The sequence below is a fragment of the Podarcis cretensis genome, assembly GCF_951804945.1.
Source record: "Podarcis cretensis genome assembly, chromosome: 12".
Lineage (NCBI taxonomy): Eukaryota > Metazoa > Chordata > Lepidosauria > Squamata > Lacertidae > Podarcis > Podarcis cretensis.
Genome location: NC_137181.1, coordinates 33,597,720 through 33,620,275, shown reverse-complemented (window position 1 = coordinate 33,620,275; position 22,556 = coordinate 33,597,720). Strand labels below are relative to the sequence as shown.

Below are 22,556 nucleotides of genomic sequence, written 5' to 3'. Positions count from 1 at the left end.
AAATTATATTAGCAGAATGGCAGGAGTTTGCTCACGGCTAATCTGGGCCATGCTTAGTGTGAATGTTGCCCTTTTGTGGAGGGGAAACTCTGTGTGTTTTTAATCACCTGGAAGATTCATGAGGAGCCTTTCGAGGCAAGAAAACTGGGACTAATTGTCCTCTAAAACGGAGTGCAGATAATATACATTCACAATTTTACATGAGTCCAACTGGATGGATGAGCCAGAAATGGGATGGAGCCAGCTTGCTTTCCAAAGAGCAGTGGAGGGCTCAGGAATGTCCCACAGCTGAGTAGGGAAGGTGTACTGGAATAGCTGGGCCATGCTGGCTGTGGTGGTCTGTGGTCTTCAAGACAAAATGTGGAATATGAAAGCAAATTTTCTGCTGCAATGAAGACTATGCAATTAAGGTTAGACAAAAAGCATTGCAAATGTCTCTTTTAAGCTTTCCTGATATTCTAATGTATACACTCGTAGCACAAAATCATTCAGATTTCTTGAGCTTCTTTGAAAATGTTGGCTTGAGATCCTCCTTGCATTGGTCATGGGCTGGCACCCAACCACTTGCACTTTGTAGGGCAAAGGTTAAATTGCCCTTTTAATCAACACCCCTCAGAAAGTGATGCAAGATTTCGCTATGGTTAAAAGAAACACCTGTCTCTTACCTAAGGCCAGTCTTGGAATCTGCTTATATTTTCAGTGGTCACTAGTCAGGGTCCTGCAGTGTCAGGCTTGCAAACAGTCCGTTGAAAGAACCAGAGGCAGTGACATAGCTCAGGCGAGGCCAAGTCCAGAGCAATAAGCAAAGGGGGCAGGGCAGATTCACAGACAAAGTGAGGAAGATGCTCAGGTTGCAAAAGGTAGCATTCCAGAGAAAGAAAAGCATAACACAGGAGCCCTGTGCATTAAAACAATGGGTACAGAATAAAACTGAAGCATGAGTTTTCATAGTATACCCAAGAATGCACAAATCGTATTCATACATTTCAGTCCGACCACTTCCTTTAAAACAAGTGTGCACTCCAAAGTCGCACAGCCAAGTCCAATTGTCATTTATGGAAGAGAGCAAAACACTGCAAGCAAAAGCTGCTCCGTAGCCAGCAGAGAGGAAACCCTGGCTGGATCGTGACTGTTACTTGGGAGGAAATTCCATTAACGCCTATAGCATTTACTTCCAAGTGTTGTGCCTAGGACTGCAGTGTAAATGGACCACGTTTGATGCAAAATGTTTGTGGTGAAGAAACTGTGTAACTGACTGTAATACATCAGATGACATTCAGACCCTAGCATACTTCTTTTTTAAAAAAGGCAAATTTAAACCATGCTGGAATGTTAAAGAGGTTCTTTTTTGGAATCCTTTATTTTGGAAAAATTCTAAACAGCCCTGGTGGAGAAAGAATACAGAAATTGAAAACAGGACGATAGTTACGTTTAATAGCCGTCTGTGCTGTTCCTCTCATTACTGACAACGTAAGCACGATCCCTACAGTTTTTAACAAGATGGTATGTGTGCATTTGTGTAAAGAAGCATCTGATATTTTTTTTTGGGGGGGGGGGGGAGGCTCTGTGCGCACTGCTGCCAGCAGCATAATGAGATCCTCTTTTCCCTTCTCCATTCTGGGTTACTGGAAAGGGGGATTTCTTCCTTCCTCTGGTCCCTCCCACTCCTCCAAGTTCACATGGGGACAAGGCATCTATCTTTCCAGCCTTTATAATCAGCACTTGATTTGCTCAAAGCATATGGGCTTCAGAAAAGGCCCTCGCTGCAAATCAGAAGCAGGCCTTCCATGTGGGCACAGTATTAGCAACATTCCCATGACACCTCATCAAACAAACTCAAGTCCTCTGGAGGAAAAGTTTAGATTAACGTTTCAAAAGCGGCAGTACAGTAATGTGCTCTTGGAAAGTAGCGTTTCATGCGAGTCCTCTTCCCTCCCTCTCAAGTAAAAAAAAAGCAGAGGCAACATCCCCGCAAAACTGTGGTCCGCACAACAGACAGAGTTTCATATCCTTCATCTCTTATTCTTTTCTTTCACTTTCATGCAGTCAGGTTATTGGGTTGTGGTTGTTGTGGTTGTTGCTTTTTTGCACATTATTGTTTTATTTCCAGAGCACTTTTTACTTTTCTCACTGCAAGCCACTGTTTCAGAGACAATCTGTTTTCTGAGCAAAGGGGTTTGGTTTTGTGCCTGGGTGTGTGTGTGTGTGTGTGTGTGTGTGTAAAACGCTGTCTCTCCCCCCCCCCCCCCAGATGGCACATGAATTGCTAATGTCATTGCAGTGTGCATTAAATCTTTCGGAGGGCAAACAGATGCTTTATTTATTTCATCAATTGATATGTAATTGGCTTAATTACAGTCATCTCTAAAGGTTGTGCAATAAGCTTAGCAAGCAGCATAGAGATATAATCAATTAAATACTAACTATAAAAGTAGAAATGGCTTATGTCTGCTGAAATAAAAGGGCCGCTAGATGCTGGAAGTTCAACAGTTTCTAAGCGAAGAAAACAAGACCAGCAGATCTGATCATGGATGTCTCACGCCATTTCTTGTTTGGTCCTCTATCGTTTGTAATGTAATTAGCAATCAATAGAACAACCCTCTGCCTACTCAGTCCAGGCAGAACCACTAAAACTGGTATTGCTATGTCAAATTCTTTCTTTCTTCTCTAATGCTTGTAGCATCACTAACTCCAGCTTCTATCAATCTGGTGTCTAGCTAGGGTGCATGAGAGTTGTAGTCCAAAATACCCAGAGGGCACTAAGTTGGTGAGGGTTGGCTTTCTCCATGTTACGGCATCATCACATTGGGTGTTTCTCAGTTCTACTTCATTAGCTGTCACCGGCAGGGAAAAAGAAACATGCAGAATGATAGCCATTTTTATGCATGTGCCATGCATCGGAGGGGGTAGGACTACATTCTGCCAGGCCCATCCCCCAAATTAACCCTCACCCTGCCAAATGCTGAGGTCTTAATGAAAATTGTCTCCCTGTAGCTTCTGGTGCCAATGGAAAATTCTCTCCCACTGTGAACAGAAGCTTCTGGTACAGTTTTCACGGGACACACGGAGAGGGCGAAGGCAGGAGTCTATCACCACCACTGCAGTGCACCAAGACGTAATTGCCTCCCCGCTCCTCCATGCCTGCTATTTAAATTAAAGAATTGGGCACATTGACTGCAATCACACAATGAATGTCACTTCTAGTTTGGCTCTAAGCAAACCCTATGGAAGGCTCTATCTGGAGACGGGCATTAGTGGATAATACCGTGTTATATAAATTGCTGTGCAGAACCACACTTTTAATTTTGCTTCCCACTGATTATGCATTTGAATTGCCACAGCAGCTGTAAAGGACCCTAGGGGGGGAATCAGGCTAAGAACAGCTGGATCAGAATGTCAGTTCATTTCCGTAACTTCTTGGAGATAAAACATAAAGTCTATTGAATAAGCCAAACAGAAGACAGGGGTCTTTTGCATGGCCATTTGCCAGCGCATCGACATCCTTTTGCTCTCCTCAACAATCCAGTTGCTGGGAGCCAAGATGCAATGGCAAAAGTTTGCACTTTACTGATCTGCATTCATGCAAATATCCTTATTAGCATTTGGTACCTGCAAGAGACATCATAATCATCACAATCATCATCATCATCATCATCATCATCATCATGTGGCCCCAACCTGTTAAGCCTGTTCCTGCATCGATATTGCAGGAAGTGGCTGTAATAACAGGAGGAATGTGCGAAAGAACAGGAGACTCCACTAAACATTCTTCATAACATTGTGACTCTGGTTGCTTGACTTCTGGGACCATTTCCAGGAAACTACAGCCTGAAGAAATAGTACAAATGGTGACTATGAAGCCCACGAAATTAGGAATGAATCTGGCACAGAAGTTAGTCATTTTAAGGGAAAAGGCCAACTGGGAACTGCTCTGTAGACCTGGCAGCTGATGAATAGCCCCTATGTGTGGGGAGGAATGATACCTTTGGCAAAGAGATGAAACAAACTGCATTAGAAACCTCTAAATTAAATGTTTTCAGGGCAGAGCATGATCATGCAGCGGGTAACAGAAATGGATCTATGGAGAATGTATAACATGTGATAGTCAAGACTAGGCTGATGTAGCCGAGTGGATCATGGTATGTCCCACAAAGGCGGCTGAAGAAAAGAAACCAGGAATGCCAGTTAGCAGGGCCATTAAAAATGCCCAAAGACAACTCTGCAAAATCAACGCAGCTGCGAGGACAAAGAATGGGCTTAAACACAGACAGGTCTCATTTTGTGGATGGAGGCATTTTGCACAGCACATGGGACACTGACCCTGCACCACAGCTGGTCTTCCAACTCAGAGGTAGCCAGTGTGGGGCCCAGATGCATATCCAGTCATCAGGGATGATGGGAGTTGTAATCTAACAACATATGGAGGGCACAATATAGGCTAAATCTTTCCCTGCCCTTGATCTCAAGCATTGGAAGACAGAGTAATCTATGTGTTTATTGTACAGAACACATACCATATTTTTCTGTGTATAAGACGCCCCCATGTATAAGATGACCCCAATTTTTTTGAACCCAAAATTAAGAAATCAACTTGTTGAGCTTTTGGGGGAGGTCACCATCGCCAGTTGCTCACCCAGCCAGTCACCACCACTGCCAATCACCCACCCCCCTCTGCGTTCACAATCCATGTATAACACAATCCCTGATTTCTGCCTTAAATGTTGGCAAGAAACATCGTCTTATACACGGAAAAATACGGTAGGTTTTGAATGTATATTATAGGCGCTGGAATACTTCATGAATTGTACCTACTTGTTTTGCACACAAAGAGGAGCAAGGGCTTAATATATCATTATAACAGTCAAATATGAATTCATGTAGCACAGTTATTTTCATCAAAACAGCACATACGGACATTTTACTACAAGACCCACCTTTCAAGATGTGGACATTATCATTATTTGACATATATACAGTGGTACCTCGGGTTACAAACACTTCAGGTTACATGTTTTCGGGTTGCGCACCGTGCCGAACCCGGAAGTACCGGAACGGGTTACTTCCGGGTTTTGGTGCTCGTGCATGTGCAGAAGCACTAAATCATGCTTTGCGCATGCACAGAAGTGCTGAATCGCAACCCACGGGTTGTGAACTCTGCGGGTTGCGAACGTGCCTCCCGCACGGATCACATTCGCAACCCAAGTTTCCACTGTACCACTGTCCAGGCAATAAGTTGCTCTATTTGTCAATCTGATTAGGAAAGTGATAGAAATGTACCAGGAAAAGCAACACTTCCCCCTCTTTGTATGTCTCTTCAATAGGGCTGTCAGGTGCATGGCAGAAGGGCCTGCTGCCTTTCAAAGTGGCAAAATCTGCTTGAAGTTCATTTTCCTACACATCACTTGATCTTAGCCAAAAGGCTGGGAAACGAAGTTCATTTTCCTGTGTTACTGTGGCCTATGAATTCCTGCACCATTTAAATCCCGAAGCTCCCCTATTCACACCTTGCTTGCTATTGGTTCTGCTCTGGAAGGCCGTAACCTTCATTTTTAACATTTCCTCAGCCCCCATGCTCAACAGTTCTTGTGGGGCTCGGGGCTGGCTGCTAGTCTAAGGGTCAAACTAGGTGAAATGTCATTTGTGCAATTAGCCACTCTGCGAATGACTTCTAAAAGCTCAATGGCCAGTGGAGGGATGCAGTCTGCATTGGCACCCTGGTGCCAAGTATGCAGCCTTAAGCCTTGGCTCTCCAGTGCAAATAGCAGGTACTTGATGTGGATTGGGGCAAAAGGTTAAACCTAGGGTCCCAAACCCTCCAACATTTCTCTGATGGAAATAGGGATGTCCTATTCAATAATAATAATAATAATAATAATAATAATAATAATAATAAATTATTTATACCCCACAAATCTGACTGAGTTGCCCTAGCCACTCTGGGCAGCTTCCAACATATACTGTATAAAACATAATAAAACATTAAACATTAAAAAAACTTCCCTGTGCAGGGCTGCCTTCAGATGTTTTCTAAAGGTTGTAGAGTTATTTATCTTCTTGTTTCGGGGGTATCATAAGTCCATACCGTCCAACATTTTGTCCGAAGATAACAGGGGCGTCCTAAGGAAAAGTGGGACATTCTGGGATCAAATCAGAAACCGGGACAGCTTCTGCAAATCTGGGGGGCTGTCCCTGGACACTTAGGGGGTCTGGGGTCCTGATCCAGTTTTGTACCCACACCTACAATGCACTTGAAATAGCTACTACTCATTGTATAAATGGTGTCTCATCAATTTTGGCTCTAAGACTGGACCAAAAGCGACAGTACCTGTGAGCATCAGCAGTTTCTAAACAGTGACTCAGGGAAGATGATACATGCACATGTGGCAATGTGAAACTCCAGGCAGAAGTAGAACCATCACCCCAAGTATTTAGCATGGCATAGTGGTTAGTGTGTCAAGTTAGGGAGAAGTGGGGAGAACCAGGTTCAAGCCTCCACTCAGCTATGAAGCTCGGTAGCTGACCTTTTACGAAAGGACAAGAGGCAGTACTGCAGCCCTCAGGCAATACTGCAAATTCTTCCTCCATCCTTAGCCAACTTAGCTGAGGACAAATCAAAGGTGACATGCATCCCCAACTGCAGATCCTGGAAAGGAATGAACTTCCTAAGCCATTTGCCTCGCAAGAAAACTACCATGAATGCACTACCAGCCAGCAAGGGGAGGGAGTGTGTGGGTGTAGGAGGAAGTTCTGGTCTTGTTGCCAGCCACAGCTGGGCAGGCACTGAGTCTGTGCTATCCATTAATCATTATTAGGAACTGAGTGAAATGTGCTATTATTTTCAAATCTCTTTTCAAGCTAAACCCTCAAGATTGCATCATTTGTTTAATTTCTAATTAATGTTTAAGAAATAAAGCAACACTATTTTTTCAATATAGTTTTATAAATGCCATGTGTATAGTATGCCATGTGGCCAAACTACACATCATTTTAAAATTTGTGGACCCATTCCACCCCCCACCCCCTTTTGAAACTAGTAGCTGGGAGTGGGGATCAGAATTGCAGCGTGCAGTCAGTGGGTTAACTCTTCCCAGTGTGGTGGTGTGGTTAAGAGCGGTAGACTCGTAATCTGGGGAACTGGGTTCGCGTCTCCGCTCCTCCATATGCAGCTGCTGGGTGACCTTGGGCTAGTCACACTTCTCTGAAGTCTCTCAGCCTCACTCACCTCACAGAGTGTTTGTTGTGGGGGAGGAAGGGAAAGGAGAATGTTAGCCGCTTTGAGACTCCTTCGGGTAGTGATAAAGCGGGATATCAAATCCAAACTACTACTACTACTCTTCTTCTTCTTCTTCTTCTTCTTCTTCTTCTTCTTCTTCTTCTTCTTCTTCTTCCCTCCTGCACTTTGAGCACAACAAAATTTCTCCCCCGCCCTGCTTCCATTTGCAAGTGTAGGGAAGCTGCTATTGGCGAACGTTACACACTTACTGTTAAGTGTATATTGACCCACAGTATTTGATGTTGATGACGATCCTTAATGGTTTCATGTATATAGCCTTGTTTAGGCACAGCAATAAAACATAAAGCACCATAAAAAAATACAAATAATCATGAAAGTGTCTGGATAATAAACAGTTTCAAAGCCACAAAATGGTCTTCAAGGGATGCCTGAAAGTCAGTACTGATGATGCCTGCCAAATCTCTGCTGGAAGAGCACAGCATGGAACTAGTGACCCTAAATGCACGGCATCTAGTGGAAGCTACTTGGGTCTCTGTAACACAGGGGATAACTAACAGTGGTCCTCTGGACGATCTCATGGTAAACACATTGGAAGCAGAAGTGGAATAGCACACACTAGCCCCATGCCAACATCCTCATCTCCATTAGCTGCGACCCCAATCCTTTGGACATTGAATGGACCTAGCTAAATGCAGTTAGAATGTTCTATGATCACTCATGGTTCCTGGTGATGGGAGGATTCAAAGTACACAGTTATCCAAATACACAAAGATTACTCCTTCAGACATGTACGTAGGTCAGGGTAGAGGCAGCAGGACTGGGCATATTGGAGGTAGGGCTACCCACTCCTCCCATCGCCTGAACTGGGTTTATGCAGCCGAGTGGTCAAGCCAATAAAATGGTCATGATTTTTCATAACGGGACATGGTGGACTACTAACATTTGTCAGAATTTTGCATTTCCTGGTATTATTAAGCATTCTAAAATCAGCAATCTAAAACCAGTTTTCTCAAGAAGATGGTGTTGCAGCCGAATGTAAAGCAGACTGGGGTGTAGGTGTGCTTATGTCATAATTATGAAGCACACAGAATGAGACAATCATACAGACAGGAGATTGATGAATGGAGAGATTTTGTGATAAGAGCCAGCCTGCGTGGTTAGGTTGACTAATATTGTAAGTGTGAGAGAGAGTGCAAGCAACCAAAGAATTTATTCATCGAACAATGGAGCAATTTCATCATGCCCTGGCGCAATGAGATGTGGGATGATGTTCAACCACACAGCCTGTTGGAAACAATATAGTAATGGCTTAGCCTCACTTCTGCTCACTCAAATGAAATACTGATGTATTTTATTCTTTCTCATATATATGTGCGTATACATAAACACACACATACATGTACATAAGTGCGTAAAATGTATTTGTTTAAGTTTATGTGTCTAAAATATCTAAGATCAATTCTTGCATGCCTGTTATAATCCATATAAAGCTTTTAAAGAGGAATAAGTGAATGCAGAGAGGAAGTGGTTGTCTTCTGTCAGGGACCGTGCTGAGGAGGGCTGTACTGAGAAGGAATGGTGGGAACCTCCCCCTCCCCCTCCCCCTCCCCCCCCCTGATCCAGATCCTGAATCTTCCCAGGAGCAGGGAAGTAGTATAGATTTGGAACAGTGGTTTGCAGTGGGACATAGTTCAGAAGACAGAAGCTGGGGGAAAATGGATGGGGAACACCTAGGAGAAGAAACACTGGGAGACAGAGGGTTAACAGATTCACTGTCTATGGAAAGCATTCATCCACTCTCCCCAAGGTCAAGAAGAGCTGAGAAAGTGGCAGAACAGAAAGCACACAAAGCACAAAGGTGACAAGCTCATATTACAAGACAGAGCAGTGATGTAGATTAATAGGGACGTAAGGGGGTGGGATTCTTAATTGGGAGCACCGCCATTTCTAGGAGATGTGTTCTTTGTTCTCTCGCTGTGATTATTAAAATTTCAAACTGGTAAGACCCCTTTTCTTTGTTCTGCTTATCTACTACCACAGAGGGAGGAAGCTGATTCCCTGAAGCCTGACATCTTCTAATTTATAGAATTAAAGGTAAAGGGGCCCCTGACCATTAGGTCCAGTCGTGGCCGACTCTGGGGTTGCGGTGCTCATCTCGCTTTACTGGCTGAGGGAGCTGGCGTACAGCTTCCGGGTCATGTGGCCAACATGACTAAGCTGCTTCTGGCGAACCAGAGCAGCGCACAGAAACGCCGTTTACCTTCCCGCTGGAGCAGTACCTATTTATCTACTTGCACTTTGACGTGCTTTCGAACTGCTAGGTTGGCAGGAGCAGGGACCGAGCAACGGGAGCTCACTCCGTCGCGGGGATTCAAACCGCTGACCTTCTGATCGGCAAGTCCTAGACTCTGTGGTTTAACCCACAGCGCCACCCGAGTCCCAAATTTATAGAATTAGAATAATATAAATTCCTCTTGGGAAAAGGTTCTAAATATTTGTATAGAGGGCATGGACATCTTCTATTAATAGAATACATTGTTCTAGAGCAGGCCTGTCTAACAGGTCGATCACGATCTACTGGTCGATTGCAGGGTGTCCCTGGTCAATCCTGGTCGCTCTTGTGATCCTGATAGATTTAGCGAAAAGAAAAGAAAAGCTTCCCCAAAAAAGCTCAACAACTTTGGGTAGATCACTTCCTTTTTTTTAATAGTGGGAGTAGATCATAGTCTTGGACACCCCTGTTCTAGAGCATGGCAGTCTGGACCCAGTGCAGACCAAAAGGCTCTTAAAGAGTGGGCAGGATTGAGAAGACAAAGGTATAGAGGGCATGGACTGGAAATCACTTTGGAACTCAAAGTGGTACAAATCAGCACCTGCACATGTGAGGGAATGTTCCTAAAAAAAACGACACTGATGACATCATCTTTCTCATATTACTTCCAATACATCACCAAACTGTTGGAGAGGTTGTGGGAAGGAAGGGACTTTTGGTGGTGATGTCCACAGATTTATTCTATAATGAAATTTATCAGGAGTTGGCGAAAGTGTTTAAAATATAGTCTAATTTCTCCTGAGTTAGCACTACAGAAATATACCAAAAGGACACCAAAAGGATTTAAAAAATAAATAAATTTCATGGATGTTGCCAACTGTCAGGATCTATATAGCACAACAGTGGAAACGGTTTTCAAAAATCTGCCTATATCCTTATGGTATAAAAAAAATCTGGAATTGCAGAGAAAGATAACACATAAGTTACAGATCTCTAAGGGACATTTCTGTTCAGTATGGTGGAATTTTATGTCACATACAGTTGTTTATTTTCAGATTTACAGGTCTATCTCCCCACATCCCCTAGAGTAAAACAGAGAAAATATCTTAAAAGAATCCAGCTAGTGAACCTTCAAACTGTGTGGTCTTGGATTCCTATCTGGCCCATATCAGAACTGACTAAATTATTTCCTGTGTATCACATGTCTTTGCATTAGTTTGCAGCTGTGCTTGATCTCTTTTTTATCACACCTCTAGTTTCTTGGGTTTTATTTCCCTTTTTGCACCGCTTGCATGAGCACAGAATTAAGGATCTGGGAGAAATTAGGTTTGGTTCACGTTGCCCTGCAAATTTGCGCTTCTGGAAACAATAGATGAACTGAAAAGCAGCTATCCTTCAAACACCACACTTCTCCTGAATATGATGCAGTTCTTAATCGAAATATATGTGTGCCAACATGCATATTAAAGGAAAGTGTGCACAATATCGCATCTTTTAGAGAGCATGTGACAAGCAAAATTTCAGAATGGAAAAATGAGAAACTGAGATTGACACATTGGTCCATCACTACATAGCACACAAAGGACAACAAAGTATAATGTTCAGACAAGCTGGCAGTAGGTCCCCCATCACCACCTTTCCCCATTATTTATTTACTTACTCAATTTACATGCTGCCCTGACTTCTGAAGGAGCCCAGTCCTTTCATTAAAACTACTGTCCAAGTCCTCTACTTCTCACTCAGCTTATTTCTCACACAAAAATCTAGCAATCTGGTAGAAAATGAGGACAGGAAGCTGCCAGATCAAGTTACGTAGCTCAGCATTGTCTGTTTTAACCAACCGTACCTCTCTGACATCTCAGACCGGGGCCTTTTTGGACCCACCTGGAGATGTCAGGGAATGCAAACCAAGTGTTTTCGCACTGTGCTATAGACTGGAGAAGAGAGAATACTTTGTTCAAATGTCTGGTATGCAGTGATCATTTGGCTGCAGGATGTATTGATTTTGTAATCAAGCCAAGGGACCGAATGCCTCCAAAATTATGTTTGCTTACATTCTTTTGTTAAATTGATCCCCTTTATGCCATAATGGGTGGGACATGGGTGGCGCTGTGGGTTAAACCACAGAGCCTAGGACTTGCCAATCAGAAGGTCGGCAGTTCGAATCCCCACGACGGGTGAGCTCCTGTTGCTCGGTCCCTGCTCCTGCCAACCTAGCAGTTTGAAAGCACGTCAAAGTGCAAGTAGATAAATAGGTATCGCTCCGGCGGGAAGGTAAATGGTATTTCCGTGCACTGCTCTGGTTCGCCAGAAGCGGCTTAGTCATGCTGGCCACATGACCCGGAAGCTGTATGCCGACTCCCTCGGCCAATAAAGCGAGATGAGCGCCGCAACCCCAGAGTCGGCCACGACTGGACCTAATGGTCAGGGGTCCCTTTACCTATGCCATAAAGGGCATATGGGGCTTTCATAGCTTCAATGTACAAAGTGCGCAAGCCCTGACTGCTGACCGTTGGGGCTCACAAAGCTCTGTGTGTGATGTTTTGCAAGCCCCAATGATCAGCGGATCAAAGGTGTGGACAAAACTTAGGTCCCCTCATCTCATTGTGATGTCAGGTGGTACCACCAGACTGTCAAACTGTCAAACTCAGCCCCTGGGGGTGGAGGAGATCAGGATTTTGCCCACCCTTGCCTTACAGACAAAGACATAGGCATAAACAAGTGGTCCAAGTGTGGTGGAAGTGGTATAAAATTTTGCTGCATTCTAAGACGTTCCTTCTTAGGGCTAAAGATGTGTGTTCAAATGACTTTCACCTCACTGTAGAATGCCTATGTTCAGGAAACAGGGAAAGAAAAGGAGAATGCACAGGCAAGGATTTCTATAGTAAAAAGCATTGCCTTCATTTTTTCCCTCCTTATCTGATATTTATCCCCTTCATTGCTTTTACATACTGCAGGGCAGAAACCAAAGCAAACAAATAAGAATGATTACAGCCGACTTTTGCTAGTAGCTAAAATCAGGATTGTTGATGCATGCAGACAGGTCAAATACTGTTGTGATTTCGAATCAGCTTCTCCTGCTTTATTTCCATATTTTGAAAGCTCCCTTTAGGTTATGGCTGAAAACAAGAGGGAATCTATCTTCACTCTGGAACACGGGGAGGGCTCTCCTCACGAAACAAGAGCAGCATTCTGCCGGTGGGCTTGCCAGAGGGTACAACGTGACTGAGAGGATGAACTGCCCTCACTTGCCCTCACTATCAAGACAAAATACCTTTGTTTTGATGTACCCTTCATGAGACACAGAGGGATTGCACATCTTGAACGACCAGTTATTCCCATTCTCCTGCTCCTACTTATTATAATGTTAGCTAAGATATAGAGCGGCATCAGCCCACCAAAATTGCTGGTCATTCCTTTGCTGCGTCATCCCAGTATCGAGAGAGGACAAGCCACCATCACACAGCCTTCCCCTCTGACTGTTGCCCATGGTAAAAACACAAGCAGATACCTGATGGATGTGTCTATCTTCTTCAGGATCCTATTGTTCTGGACCAATCAGACTGCTGCCTTTTGGATCCTATTCTACTCAGTACATAACATACAGTTACTGCCTAGTGAACGTGAGCACGTTCTTAATCACGGACATAGGTAAAGGTAAAGGTACCCCTGCCCGTACGGGCCAGTCTTGACAGACTCTGGGGTTGTGCGCCCATCTCACTCAAGAGGCCGGGGGCCAGCGCTGTCCGGAGACACTTCCGGGTCACGTGGCCAGCGTGACAAAGCTGCATCTGGCGAGCCAGCGCAGCACACGGAAACGCCGTTTACCTTCCCACCAGTAAGTGGTCCCTATTTATCTACTTGCACCCGGGGCTGCTTTCGAACTGCTAGGTTGGCAGGCGGACATAGTTGATTTCATTACATCTGAATACCAACATATCATGCAAATGGGATGATTTTACTACATCATCACCATTATGCAAAAATGTGCAAGGAGGATTCCCCATGCCAGCTTGGCCTCTTGTTTCAATCATTCACACTTCCCATCATGAAGATTTCTGTTTAGAACCGCCAATATATTTGTACACCACATAGGGGTAAGGACACGTAGACATGGCCAATGAGCACGTACGTTTATCCAGTACATACTATTTCTACAGACAAAAGTTTCTCGGTATGCATTGTCTTATGCAGTGTGCGCTGGATAAAACAGGATTATCTTATGCATGATTCTATCAGCATGTGAAACGAAAGATAGCGAGATCAAGAAGGCTCACAATACAATGTGCAGTTCCAGGAATACATCAGACTTTGTGTGAGTTTATCTTCAGGAAATGGAATCGTATTAATCTACTTTGGTTAAGAGGTTGAGGGCTTTCTTTATCTTTTTTAATAAACCAATTACATATTAACTTCATTTGATTTAGCAGAAAAAGGGAAACAGTCTCTATATTATTGATAAAACAGAAAACATGAGCAAGCTATTCTGAGCAAATTAACCCTGTTTTTAAGATGACACTTACTTTGACACACGAGAACGCAACCCTGCTTCATTTTGGTGTCCTCCTGATTGTTCTGCTGCACAGAGCCTTGGATGTCTGCCCCCAAGCCTTGAGGCCCACAGTTCTATGGCACAGATGTGCAAGGGTACCAGACATGTGTTAATCTGGTGATCCAATCAACACCAGTGCACCATGGCCAATCCTGGCCAGTGCACTAAAATCCATTGGATTTCAGTCGAGGTTCCATTTTCCTCAGTAGCAACCCAGAAGAGTACATGATAAAAACCACAGAATCCTGGCTGTAATTGAAACAAATGGCTCTGTTTAATAACACACAAAGCTTAATAGTATTATTAAATGATATAGAATGGAATTATGAATGATATGAAACTTGATTGGATCACCAGGTTAACAACAAAAGGATGTCAGGTGTCATATGTGGCTAGAACTAGTCACTTGAAAGATCTCCCACTGCTTTGGATGTCCTTGGACCCAACTGCAAATTGACCTAAAAAAGAACAGCAAGGCAACAGCAGGCTTATCCACACTTATTTTTCCCCCTGCTCTGTCCATGCACTGGTCTGCAGTGCACTTTAATAATAATAAATAATAATGTTATTATTTATACCCCGCCCATCTGGCTGGGTTTCCCCAGTCACTCGAAAGCCACTTTAAAGTGAGAGCATGTTTGTTTGTTTGTTTGTTTTGCCCCAGAGTTTCCTCCTCGGAAACCCCCTCGAAAATCAGAGCAAATGTTTATTTGGGTTTCCGCAGATTGACGTTTGCTCTGATGGAGCACTGAAGAACGAGTTTTGCAGGGAAAGCTCCAGGGTGAAAGAAACGGTGCTCGGATACTGAGCTTTAAAGTGTGGTGTGTGCCTGGAAAGAGAAGAGGAAAGATAGGTGTAGATAAGCCCTGAGTTGTCCCCAGAAGGGATAAAAGTCTCCCAGGTCTATTTCATCAACAGAGAACCTTGCTAAAACAGAAGGTTTCCTTCTAATACAGAATCTTCTTCTAGCTTACCCCAAATAATCATAATAAACTCCAGTGTTCTATATTTATATACTGAATCCTCATTTTTAATTTGCCATAAAAGTACTTTAAACATCAATGTAGATCCCAAATTGGTAGCACAGAGACATGGTGCTAGAGTTATACACCATTCATCTTAAAGTAATAAATTGGAATGAGTTACTTTTGAACATTTTGCTGATTTTTTTTGTTATTGCTTGACATTGTTCATTGTAGATTATATTATAAATGGAAATAAAATATTAAAAAACAGAGCTGTAAAAATATGAGTTGTAATAGCACTGGTGACATACAGGAAGCTTCTAGATCTGTTTTTAACCACAGAAATGCTGCCATTCTGTTAACTCTTTTGCCTCTGAACCACTTAACAGGTGTGTCTAGGAAATCCACTTGTTGACTATGTGCAGAGTGCCTTGCCAGATTCCTGACCTTCTGCACCTTGAAGAAGGATCGGTTGAGCCCACCACATTCTAAATACAGCTGCGGAAGTAAAAAAAGGAAAGAAAATGGAACTGCCAGGTCCTGATTTGGATGCCCTAGACAAACAGGGAATAACTGTCAACAGTCCTTTCTGCCCCCACCCCCAGGTCAAGCTCAAATACTTGTTTAATCAAAAAATTGTAAGACATCTTCTTCTTCTGAATTATCCTATCTTCCAGTTTGAATGATACATATTTAATAATAACATTAAGCTGGTGACTACAGGAGCACACATTCTATAAATAATAGCTCCTCCCAAACACCCTATTTTTAGACGTCATTACATCTAAGACTGGTGTCATTCAGGCTGCTTTGGAATACAATTCTGCTTCAGCATCAGATATCATGCCATCCTAACAGCCACTTGGCATTCATGCAAAAATAACGGCAGCAAGATCGCTCCTTTGATTCATTTGGGTGTGCAAAGTGCAGAGGAATTCCTCTGCAGCTTGCATTTCTTGCTTCACACCCCAAATAACAATAATAAAAAATAATTATTTATTGAATTTATATACCGCCCTATACCCGGAGGTCTCAGAAAAAAATAAAAATATAAAACCACAAAATACATAATCAAAATATAAACAACAACCCAATAACACCCCCCAAGCCACATTTTAAAAGGGCGTAGGATGTCAATCAAATCAATCAAAGGCCTGGTTAAAGAGGAACGTTTTTGCCTGGTGCCTAAAGGTATATAATGAAGGTTCCCTGGGGATAGCATTCCACGGGGAGCCACTGCAGAGAAGGCCTGTTCTCATGTTGCCACCCTCCGGACTTCTTGAGGAGGAGGTACACGAAGAAGGGTCTCAGAAGATGATCTCAGGGTCCAGGTAGGTTCATATGGAAAGAGGCGGTCCTTGGGGTATTGTGGTCCTGAGTCGTTTAAGGCTTTATAGCACTTTGAATTGGGTCCAGAAGCTCATTGGTAGCCAGTGCAGTCGGACTAGGAACGGTATAATATGCTCAAACCATCCTGCTCTGGTGAGCAACCTGGCTGCTGAATTCTGCGCTAGCTAAAGTTTCCAAACCATATTCAGAGGTAGAGGTTACCAGAGCATAGACAACAGTAGTTAGGCTATCCCTATCCAGATAGAGGCATAGCTGGGCCACCAGCCGAAGCTGATGGAAGGCACTCTGGGCCGCTGAGGCCACCTGAGCCTTGAGCGACAGCAAAGGATCCAGGAGTATCCCCAAGCTATGAACCTGCTCCTTCAGAGGAAGTGTAACCCCATAAAGAGCAGCTGATCTCCCACCCATCCGGTCCAGGGAACCACCCACCAACAGTGCCTCAGTCTTAATCTGGATTGAGTTTCAGTTTGTTGGCTCTCATCCAGCCCATTACCAAGGCCAGACACTGGTCCAGCACTTCCACTGCTTCATCTGCAGATGTAAAGGAGAAACAGAGCTGAGTGTCATCAGCATACCGCTGACAATGTACTCCAAACCTCTGGATAACTCCACCCAGTGGTTTCATGTATATGTTAAACAACATAGGGGATTGAGTCCTGCAGAACCCCACATTGAAGGTTCCATGGGGCTGAAAATCATTCCCCAAGCAACACTATCTGGAAACGGCCATCCAAGTAGGACTGGAAACACCCCAAAGCGGTGCCACCCACCCCTAGTTCGGACATTCACTGCAGAAGGATACCATGGTCGATGGTATCAAAAGCCACTAAGAGGTTGAGGAAAATTAACAGGGACATGTTTCCCTTGTCTTTCTCTCAACAGAGGTAATCATACAGGGTGACAAAACTGTGCCAAAACTGGGCCTAAATCCCAACTGAAATGGATCCAGAAAATCAGTTTTTTCGAAAAGAGTCTGGATCTGGTCTGTGACCACTCACTCCAGAACCTTGCTCAGGAAAGGGAGATTAATTTCTAGGGTTTTAGGGTGTACCACCCCCACCCAAACTTATAAGAGAGGATTAGGACAACAGTCAGGGATAGAAACTTAGTGACACAGAGAGATGGCACAGGTTAAGGGAACGGCTACCAGGAAGTCATTCAGCACTGAAAGTTTAGAGCACAGGAGCCAACTCCTGGGGGCCCAAGTCCCTTGGCCTCCCCCCCCCAAATTGAGGGGGCTGGACCACCCCAGAGTTAATGGGCATTGCCATTCAAATGGGGGGGGGGTGTGCGCGCGTGTGCGCACTGTGTCATGTGATCAATCTTGCATGGCGGGCCTTATCTCCCCCCAATATTTTATTCATGTTGGCACCCCTGGTATAAAGAGAGCACAGGAGGGTCAGAGAGAGTTAGAAGCTGAAAAAGGTTGCTTAAAGGAAGTTCCTTGTTTTATAGTATTTCTGTCTGATCCCTAATGAGAGCCAGTGTAGTGTAGTAGTTAAGAGCGGTCTACTCGTAATCTGGGGAACTGGGTTCGCGTCTCCGCTCCTCCATATGCAGCTGCTGGGTGACCTTGGGCTAGTCACACTTCTCTGAAGTCTCTCAGCCCTACTCACCTCATAGAGTGTTTGTTGTGGGGGAGGAAGGGAAAGGAGAATGCTAGCCGCTTTGAGACTCCTTCGGGTAGTGATAAAGCGGGATATCAAATCCAAACTTGTCTTCTTCTCTTCTTCTAATGAGAAGTAACAGCACATGAAACAGTGCATGTGTCCCAAATGCACAGAGCTCCTACGTATGAACAGAGGTTTGTGCAATGGATATGGAGCCACATTTAGCTGCCAAAATGGATATGCTATACATACAAGTTACACATGAATAGGTCTATAGTAATTCCCACCTAAACTTAATAAAACTGAGCCCATAGCATTTACGTACTGGTTTAGAACCTGCATATCTGTAAATAACAGAGCATGCATTTCAACATGGCTCTCATCGTAACAGAACTGCTGTTTCATTTCTAGTGAATCTAAATTTCCGTTTGCGGAGAAAATATTGGCTTTTCTGTTATCTCTCATTTGCAAACAAAGTTAACTTTTTTTCTGAAATCACAGCACATGATCACCATCCAATGATAACTGAAGGCAAGAGCGTGCCAAGAAAAAAAGTGAAGGCCAGGGTAAAGCTGCTGGCTGAAAAGCAAAAATGTTTCCAGAATAAGAAGAGTTCTGCAGGCTTAAACATTTTTATTTGGAAGGAAGAACAGGAGTGGAGGTGATGCCAAATGTGAGTTTGCCAAAAACTGCAGCCTTTCATCCAGGTTCCCCCTCTCCTTCCCACAACATTTAGTTCCTGAAAATCATGTTGTGATGATGTTTCTCCTTATCTTCCTAGAACAGCCCATAATGTCTAGCGGGATGAGGGAAGCAAAGGCCAACATTATGCATCCCAGGGGCTAACTTTTACAGGAAGAGAGGGAACTGGATGGTGGGTTGTCACTTGTGCTGGGACCACATCTAGTTTTTGCCTCCCGCCTTGTACTTTTTAGTGGAACTTACTTCCAAGTCAAACTGCTTAGGACTGCATTTCTTAACCTACATGACAATGTACAAAAGGAAATCCTTCAACTTTTTACAAGCAACAAAAAGCTTCCCACTAAACAACTGTTGGCAGGATTGATGCCACTATTAGGCAGGAGCAGTCCAAGCAATTTTGCTGCCTGAGGCAAGGGCAAGATGGTATCCCCATTTAAGATCAGAAGCTGACTAGATTTATTTTGAGTTTGAGTTTTATTTTGACACTGGTGATAAAGTGTCAACTACCAGTCTTGCTGGCTTTATACATGGAATGAGGGAAGGCGCCATCTTGTCCTTCACCTCAGGCAGAAAAATGTCTTGCGCTGGCCTTGACTGCTTCCAATAGTGCACAATGATGCAGACGGCTAAATAAAAGCATGATGTCTTCCATCTGCTGCTGACATCTGTGAGAAAGAAGAAGTGCCTGTTCTTGAAGAAGTTTCTTTTCCCTATATAATTCCAAATCCCCATTCCTTTTAAAAAAAATAGTATTGCTTTTTTTCTTGCTCCATAGCAAAATAAGCAGAAGCACTGAAATATGTTGTGAAATACCAGGAAGGAACTTGTATGAGATAGTATTTCACAAGTTGATGGAAACAGCAAAAGGGGAACTTGGTATTGGTTAAATTAAAATGCAGTGGTACCTCGGGTTAAGAATTTAATTCGTTCCAGAGGTCCATTCTTAACCTGAAATGGTTCTTAACCTGAAGCGTGCTTTTGCTAATGGGGGCTTCTGCTGCCGCTGTGCCACTGGCATGCGATTTCCGTTCTTATCCTGGGGCAATGTTCTTAACCTGGAGCAACCACTTCCTGGTTAGTGGAGTTTGTAACCCGAAGCGTCTGTAACCCGAGATACCACTGTAAATTAGATCATTCTGCTATAGGGAGCTAGGCGAGTGTGGTGGCCAAGTGAAGAATTTCTCTGTAGAAAAATCAGATTTAAATCACCATTGAGCCAAAAAGCTCACTGGCTGATCTTGGACAATCACTATGTATCAGTCCAGAGTACAGTGGTACCTCGGGTTACATACGCTTCAGGTTACATACGCTTCAGGTTACAGACTCCGCTAACCCAGAAATAGTACCTCGGGTTAAGAACTTTGCTTCAGGATGAGAACAGAAATTGCGTGGCGGTGCTGCGGCAGCGGGAGGCCCCATTAGCTAAAGTGGTGCTTCAGGTTAAGTACAGTTTCAGGTTAAGAACGGACCTCCGGAATGAATTAAGTACTTAACCCGAGGTACCACTGTACCTCCGAGGGTTGCTGTGAGGAATGTCCCACATGACTTTTTGTCATTTTGTTTCTTCCTATTATTCCCCTCCATATCCAGCCTTTCGGTTTGGTGCTTCAGCACACCATATAATGTCAGAAATTAGTCACAGACCCCTAAAGCAATTGCTTCTCATGAGTAAGCAGACTCTACTAACTAGGTAATGTCTGACACGATATCTCGTACCTAAACCATTGTGACAAGATCCAGCTGTTTCTTGAAAAAACAAAGGAGGAGGTTTCATCCCGGGGGGGGGGGGGGGAACTGTGACCATAATTGTGTTATATTAAAACAAAGGTCTCAGAGAACCTGTGGGCTTTACCTGCTAAGTATACTCAGATTTCACACTACTTCTAACTGTTATATGAAAGCAGTAATTGATATGAAGAGGCAAAAACTGGTTTGGAGATGAAATAGCAAAACACTGTCTCTGTTGATGATTCAGAGCTAAGGTTTGCAACATGCACCACATGATGCTCTAAACAAAACCCTTGGCACACACTAAGGCTCCAGCCGCTCCCATTTTTTACAAGGTATTTTTGGTTTTGTGCTACCTGCTTCTTCTTTTCTTTTTTCTTTTGGTCTGTGTTTCATTCGGCTTGGAGTTTCTGCGTTTTCACTATTGTTTGTGGCAGTGCTGGTCTGAGGGCAACCACTATTTTCCTGTGAAATCTGTATTATTTTGTACCCCTCCCCCACAAAAAAAGTTTCTTAAATTTCCGAATATGCTCCTGGGCCCCCAACAGTTGTTTGGCTTAAAGCCTTAAAAACGCAAATGACTACAAACAAACCTGGAGAACTCAGAGTAGAACTCTCTTAATGACTCATGTCTGATTCATACAGTGTGTCACTTCCCCTTAGCTTGTTGCCAAAAGAATGTTTCCTACCGCATCTTTACTATTATATGGCCACCCTGTTATTGACTTCATAACTCCATTCCAGCTGGAGAGACCAAAGCAGGAGAAAGGAAAAAAAGTCAGATAGCACTACACATTTGTTTAGGAAAATGTGGATGTCAGAAGCTGCTTTATACTGAGCCAGACCATTGATCTATCTAGCCCAACTTTGTCTACATTGGCTGGCAGTGACTTTCCAGGGTTTCAAACAGGGGCCTTTCCTCATCCTCCCTGGAGATGCTGAGGAACATGCAGAGCACACGCTCTACCACTGAGCTATGAACCTCGTCCCCATCCCATGTTTTAAGTTTGGACATCTCTTTGCAGCCATGACAATGCTATCATCTGGGCTGGGAGAAAGGGGGTCTTGTGAATTCTGCTTTTTCCTTGCCACATCTTTGGTTCATTGAGTTTTTGCTCCTCGCACTGGTGGGATTTCCCCAGCCACAACGTCCCACTGGTAAAGGCTTTTGCTATGCTGGCATAGATATTTTTCTGATTGTAACAAAGGAAGACTGAGAAGCAAGCTAATCAGGATAGGCTTGCTGTGTTGCGTACTTCTAAGAGAGCGAGTTAAGCAGATGCTTAGACTTCTCTCTTTGAAATCAGCTGGACTTCAAAGTGCTCAGCTTCATCTGGACTGTGACCAGTGACTCTCTTCATCAGATGGGGCTTAACTTTGGAATGTTTGCTGTCTCCATTCCATGGATTAGAGCACAGAGTATTTTTGATATTTGTGTAACTGGGTAGAAAGGAAGACGGACAGATATTACCTTGTATTAGTAAAGTTGTTGCATCCATGATGCAAACTCAGGGATAGGGAACCAGTGGCTTTCCAGGGGTTGTTGGACTCCTGCTCCTGTCAGCTGTAGCCTTCATGGCTGAGGGGAATTCTGGTCCAACAACATATGCTGGGCCACAGTTTCACCCCTGGAAGAAACTATGTACATTAGCACGCATCAAAATCAGAGCTATGTGAAAGGTTCAGAAGGATGTTTCCTTATTTTAGGAAAATCTCAGGCCTTGAAGTCTAATGAGAGAAATTGTATATATTTTTCATATTCCAGTGTCTATATCTGCAGTTCTATATCCTTGAACCCCCTAGTTATTTAGGAAATATACCGGTAATTCATTTTTTTAAACTTCAAAAGCCTGAATAAAGTAATTCTTTTCCTTTTAAAAAAGCCCTTGACTCATAAGCAAATGAAGTTTTTACTCAGCACCAAATGCTTCCTAAATTGTCAGATTGTATAGGCCAGGGGTCGCCAATCTTTAGGGGACAGTAGGCACATTTGGAAGTTTGAGTACCAGTCACAAAATGGCTGCTTTGAGGGTGACATAGCACAAAATGGCAGCCACATTTATGAGCATGAAAACAGAGGGGACCACAAAAAGTACCGATATGCCCTCATTCACATGCACATGCATTTTTATGTAGATTGGAG

General features: G+C 43.6%; 1 long non-coding RNA gene across 1 annotated transcript in view; it reads left to right on the top strand.

Moving 5' to 3' along the window:
• The window catches only part of LOC307199859, a 531,299-nt gene extending 511,110 nt beyond the window's left edge, over positions 1 to 20,189 (top strand). Inside the window, exon 3 of the long non-coding RNA XR_013832244.1 lies at positions 19,951 to 20,189. This is a non-coding gene — a long non-coding RNA (uncharacterized lncRNA). The remainder of the gene's footprint in view (positions 1 to 19,950) is intronic.
• Positions 20,190 to 22,556: the final 2,367 nt, after the last annotated feature.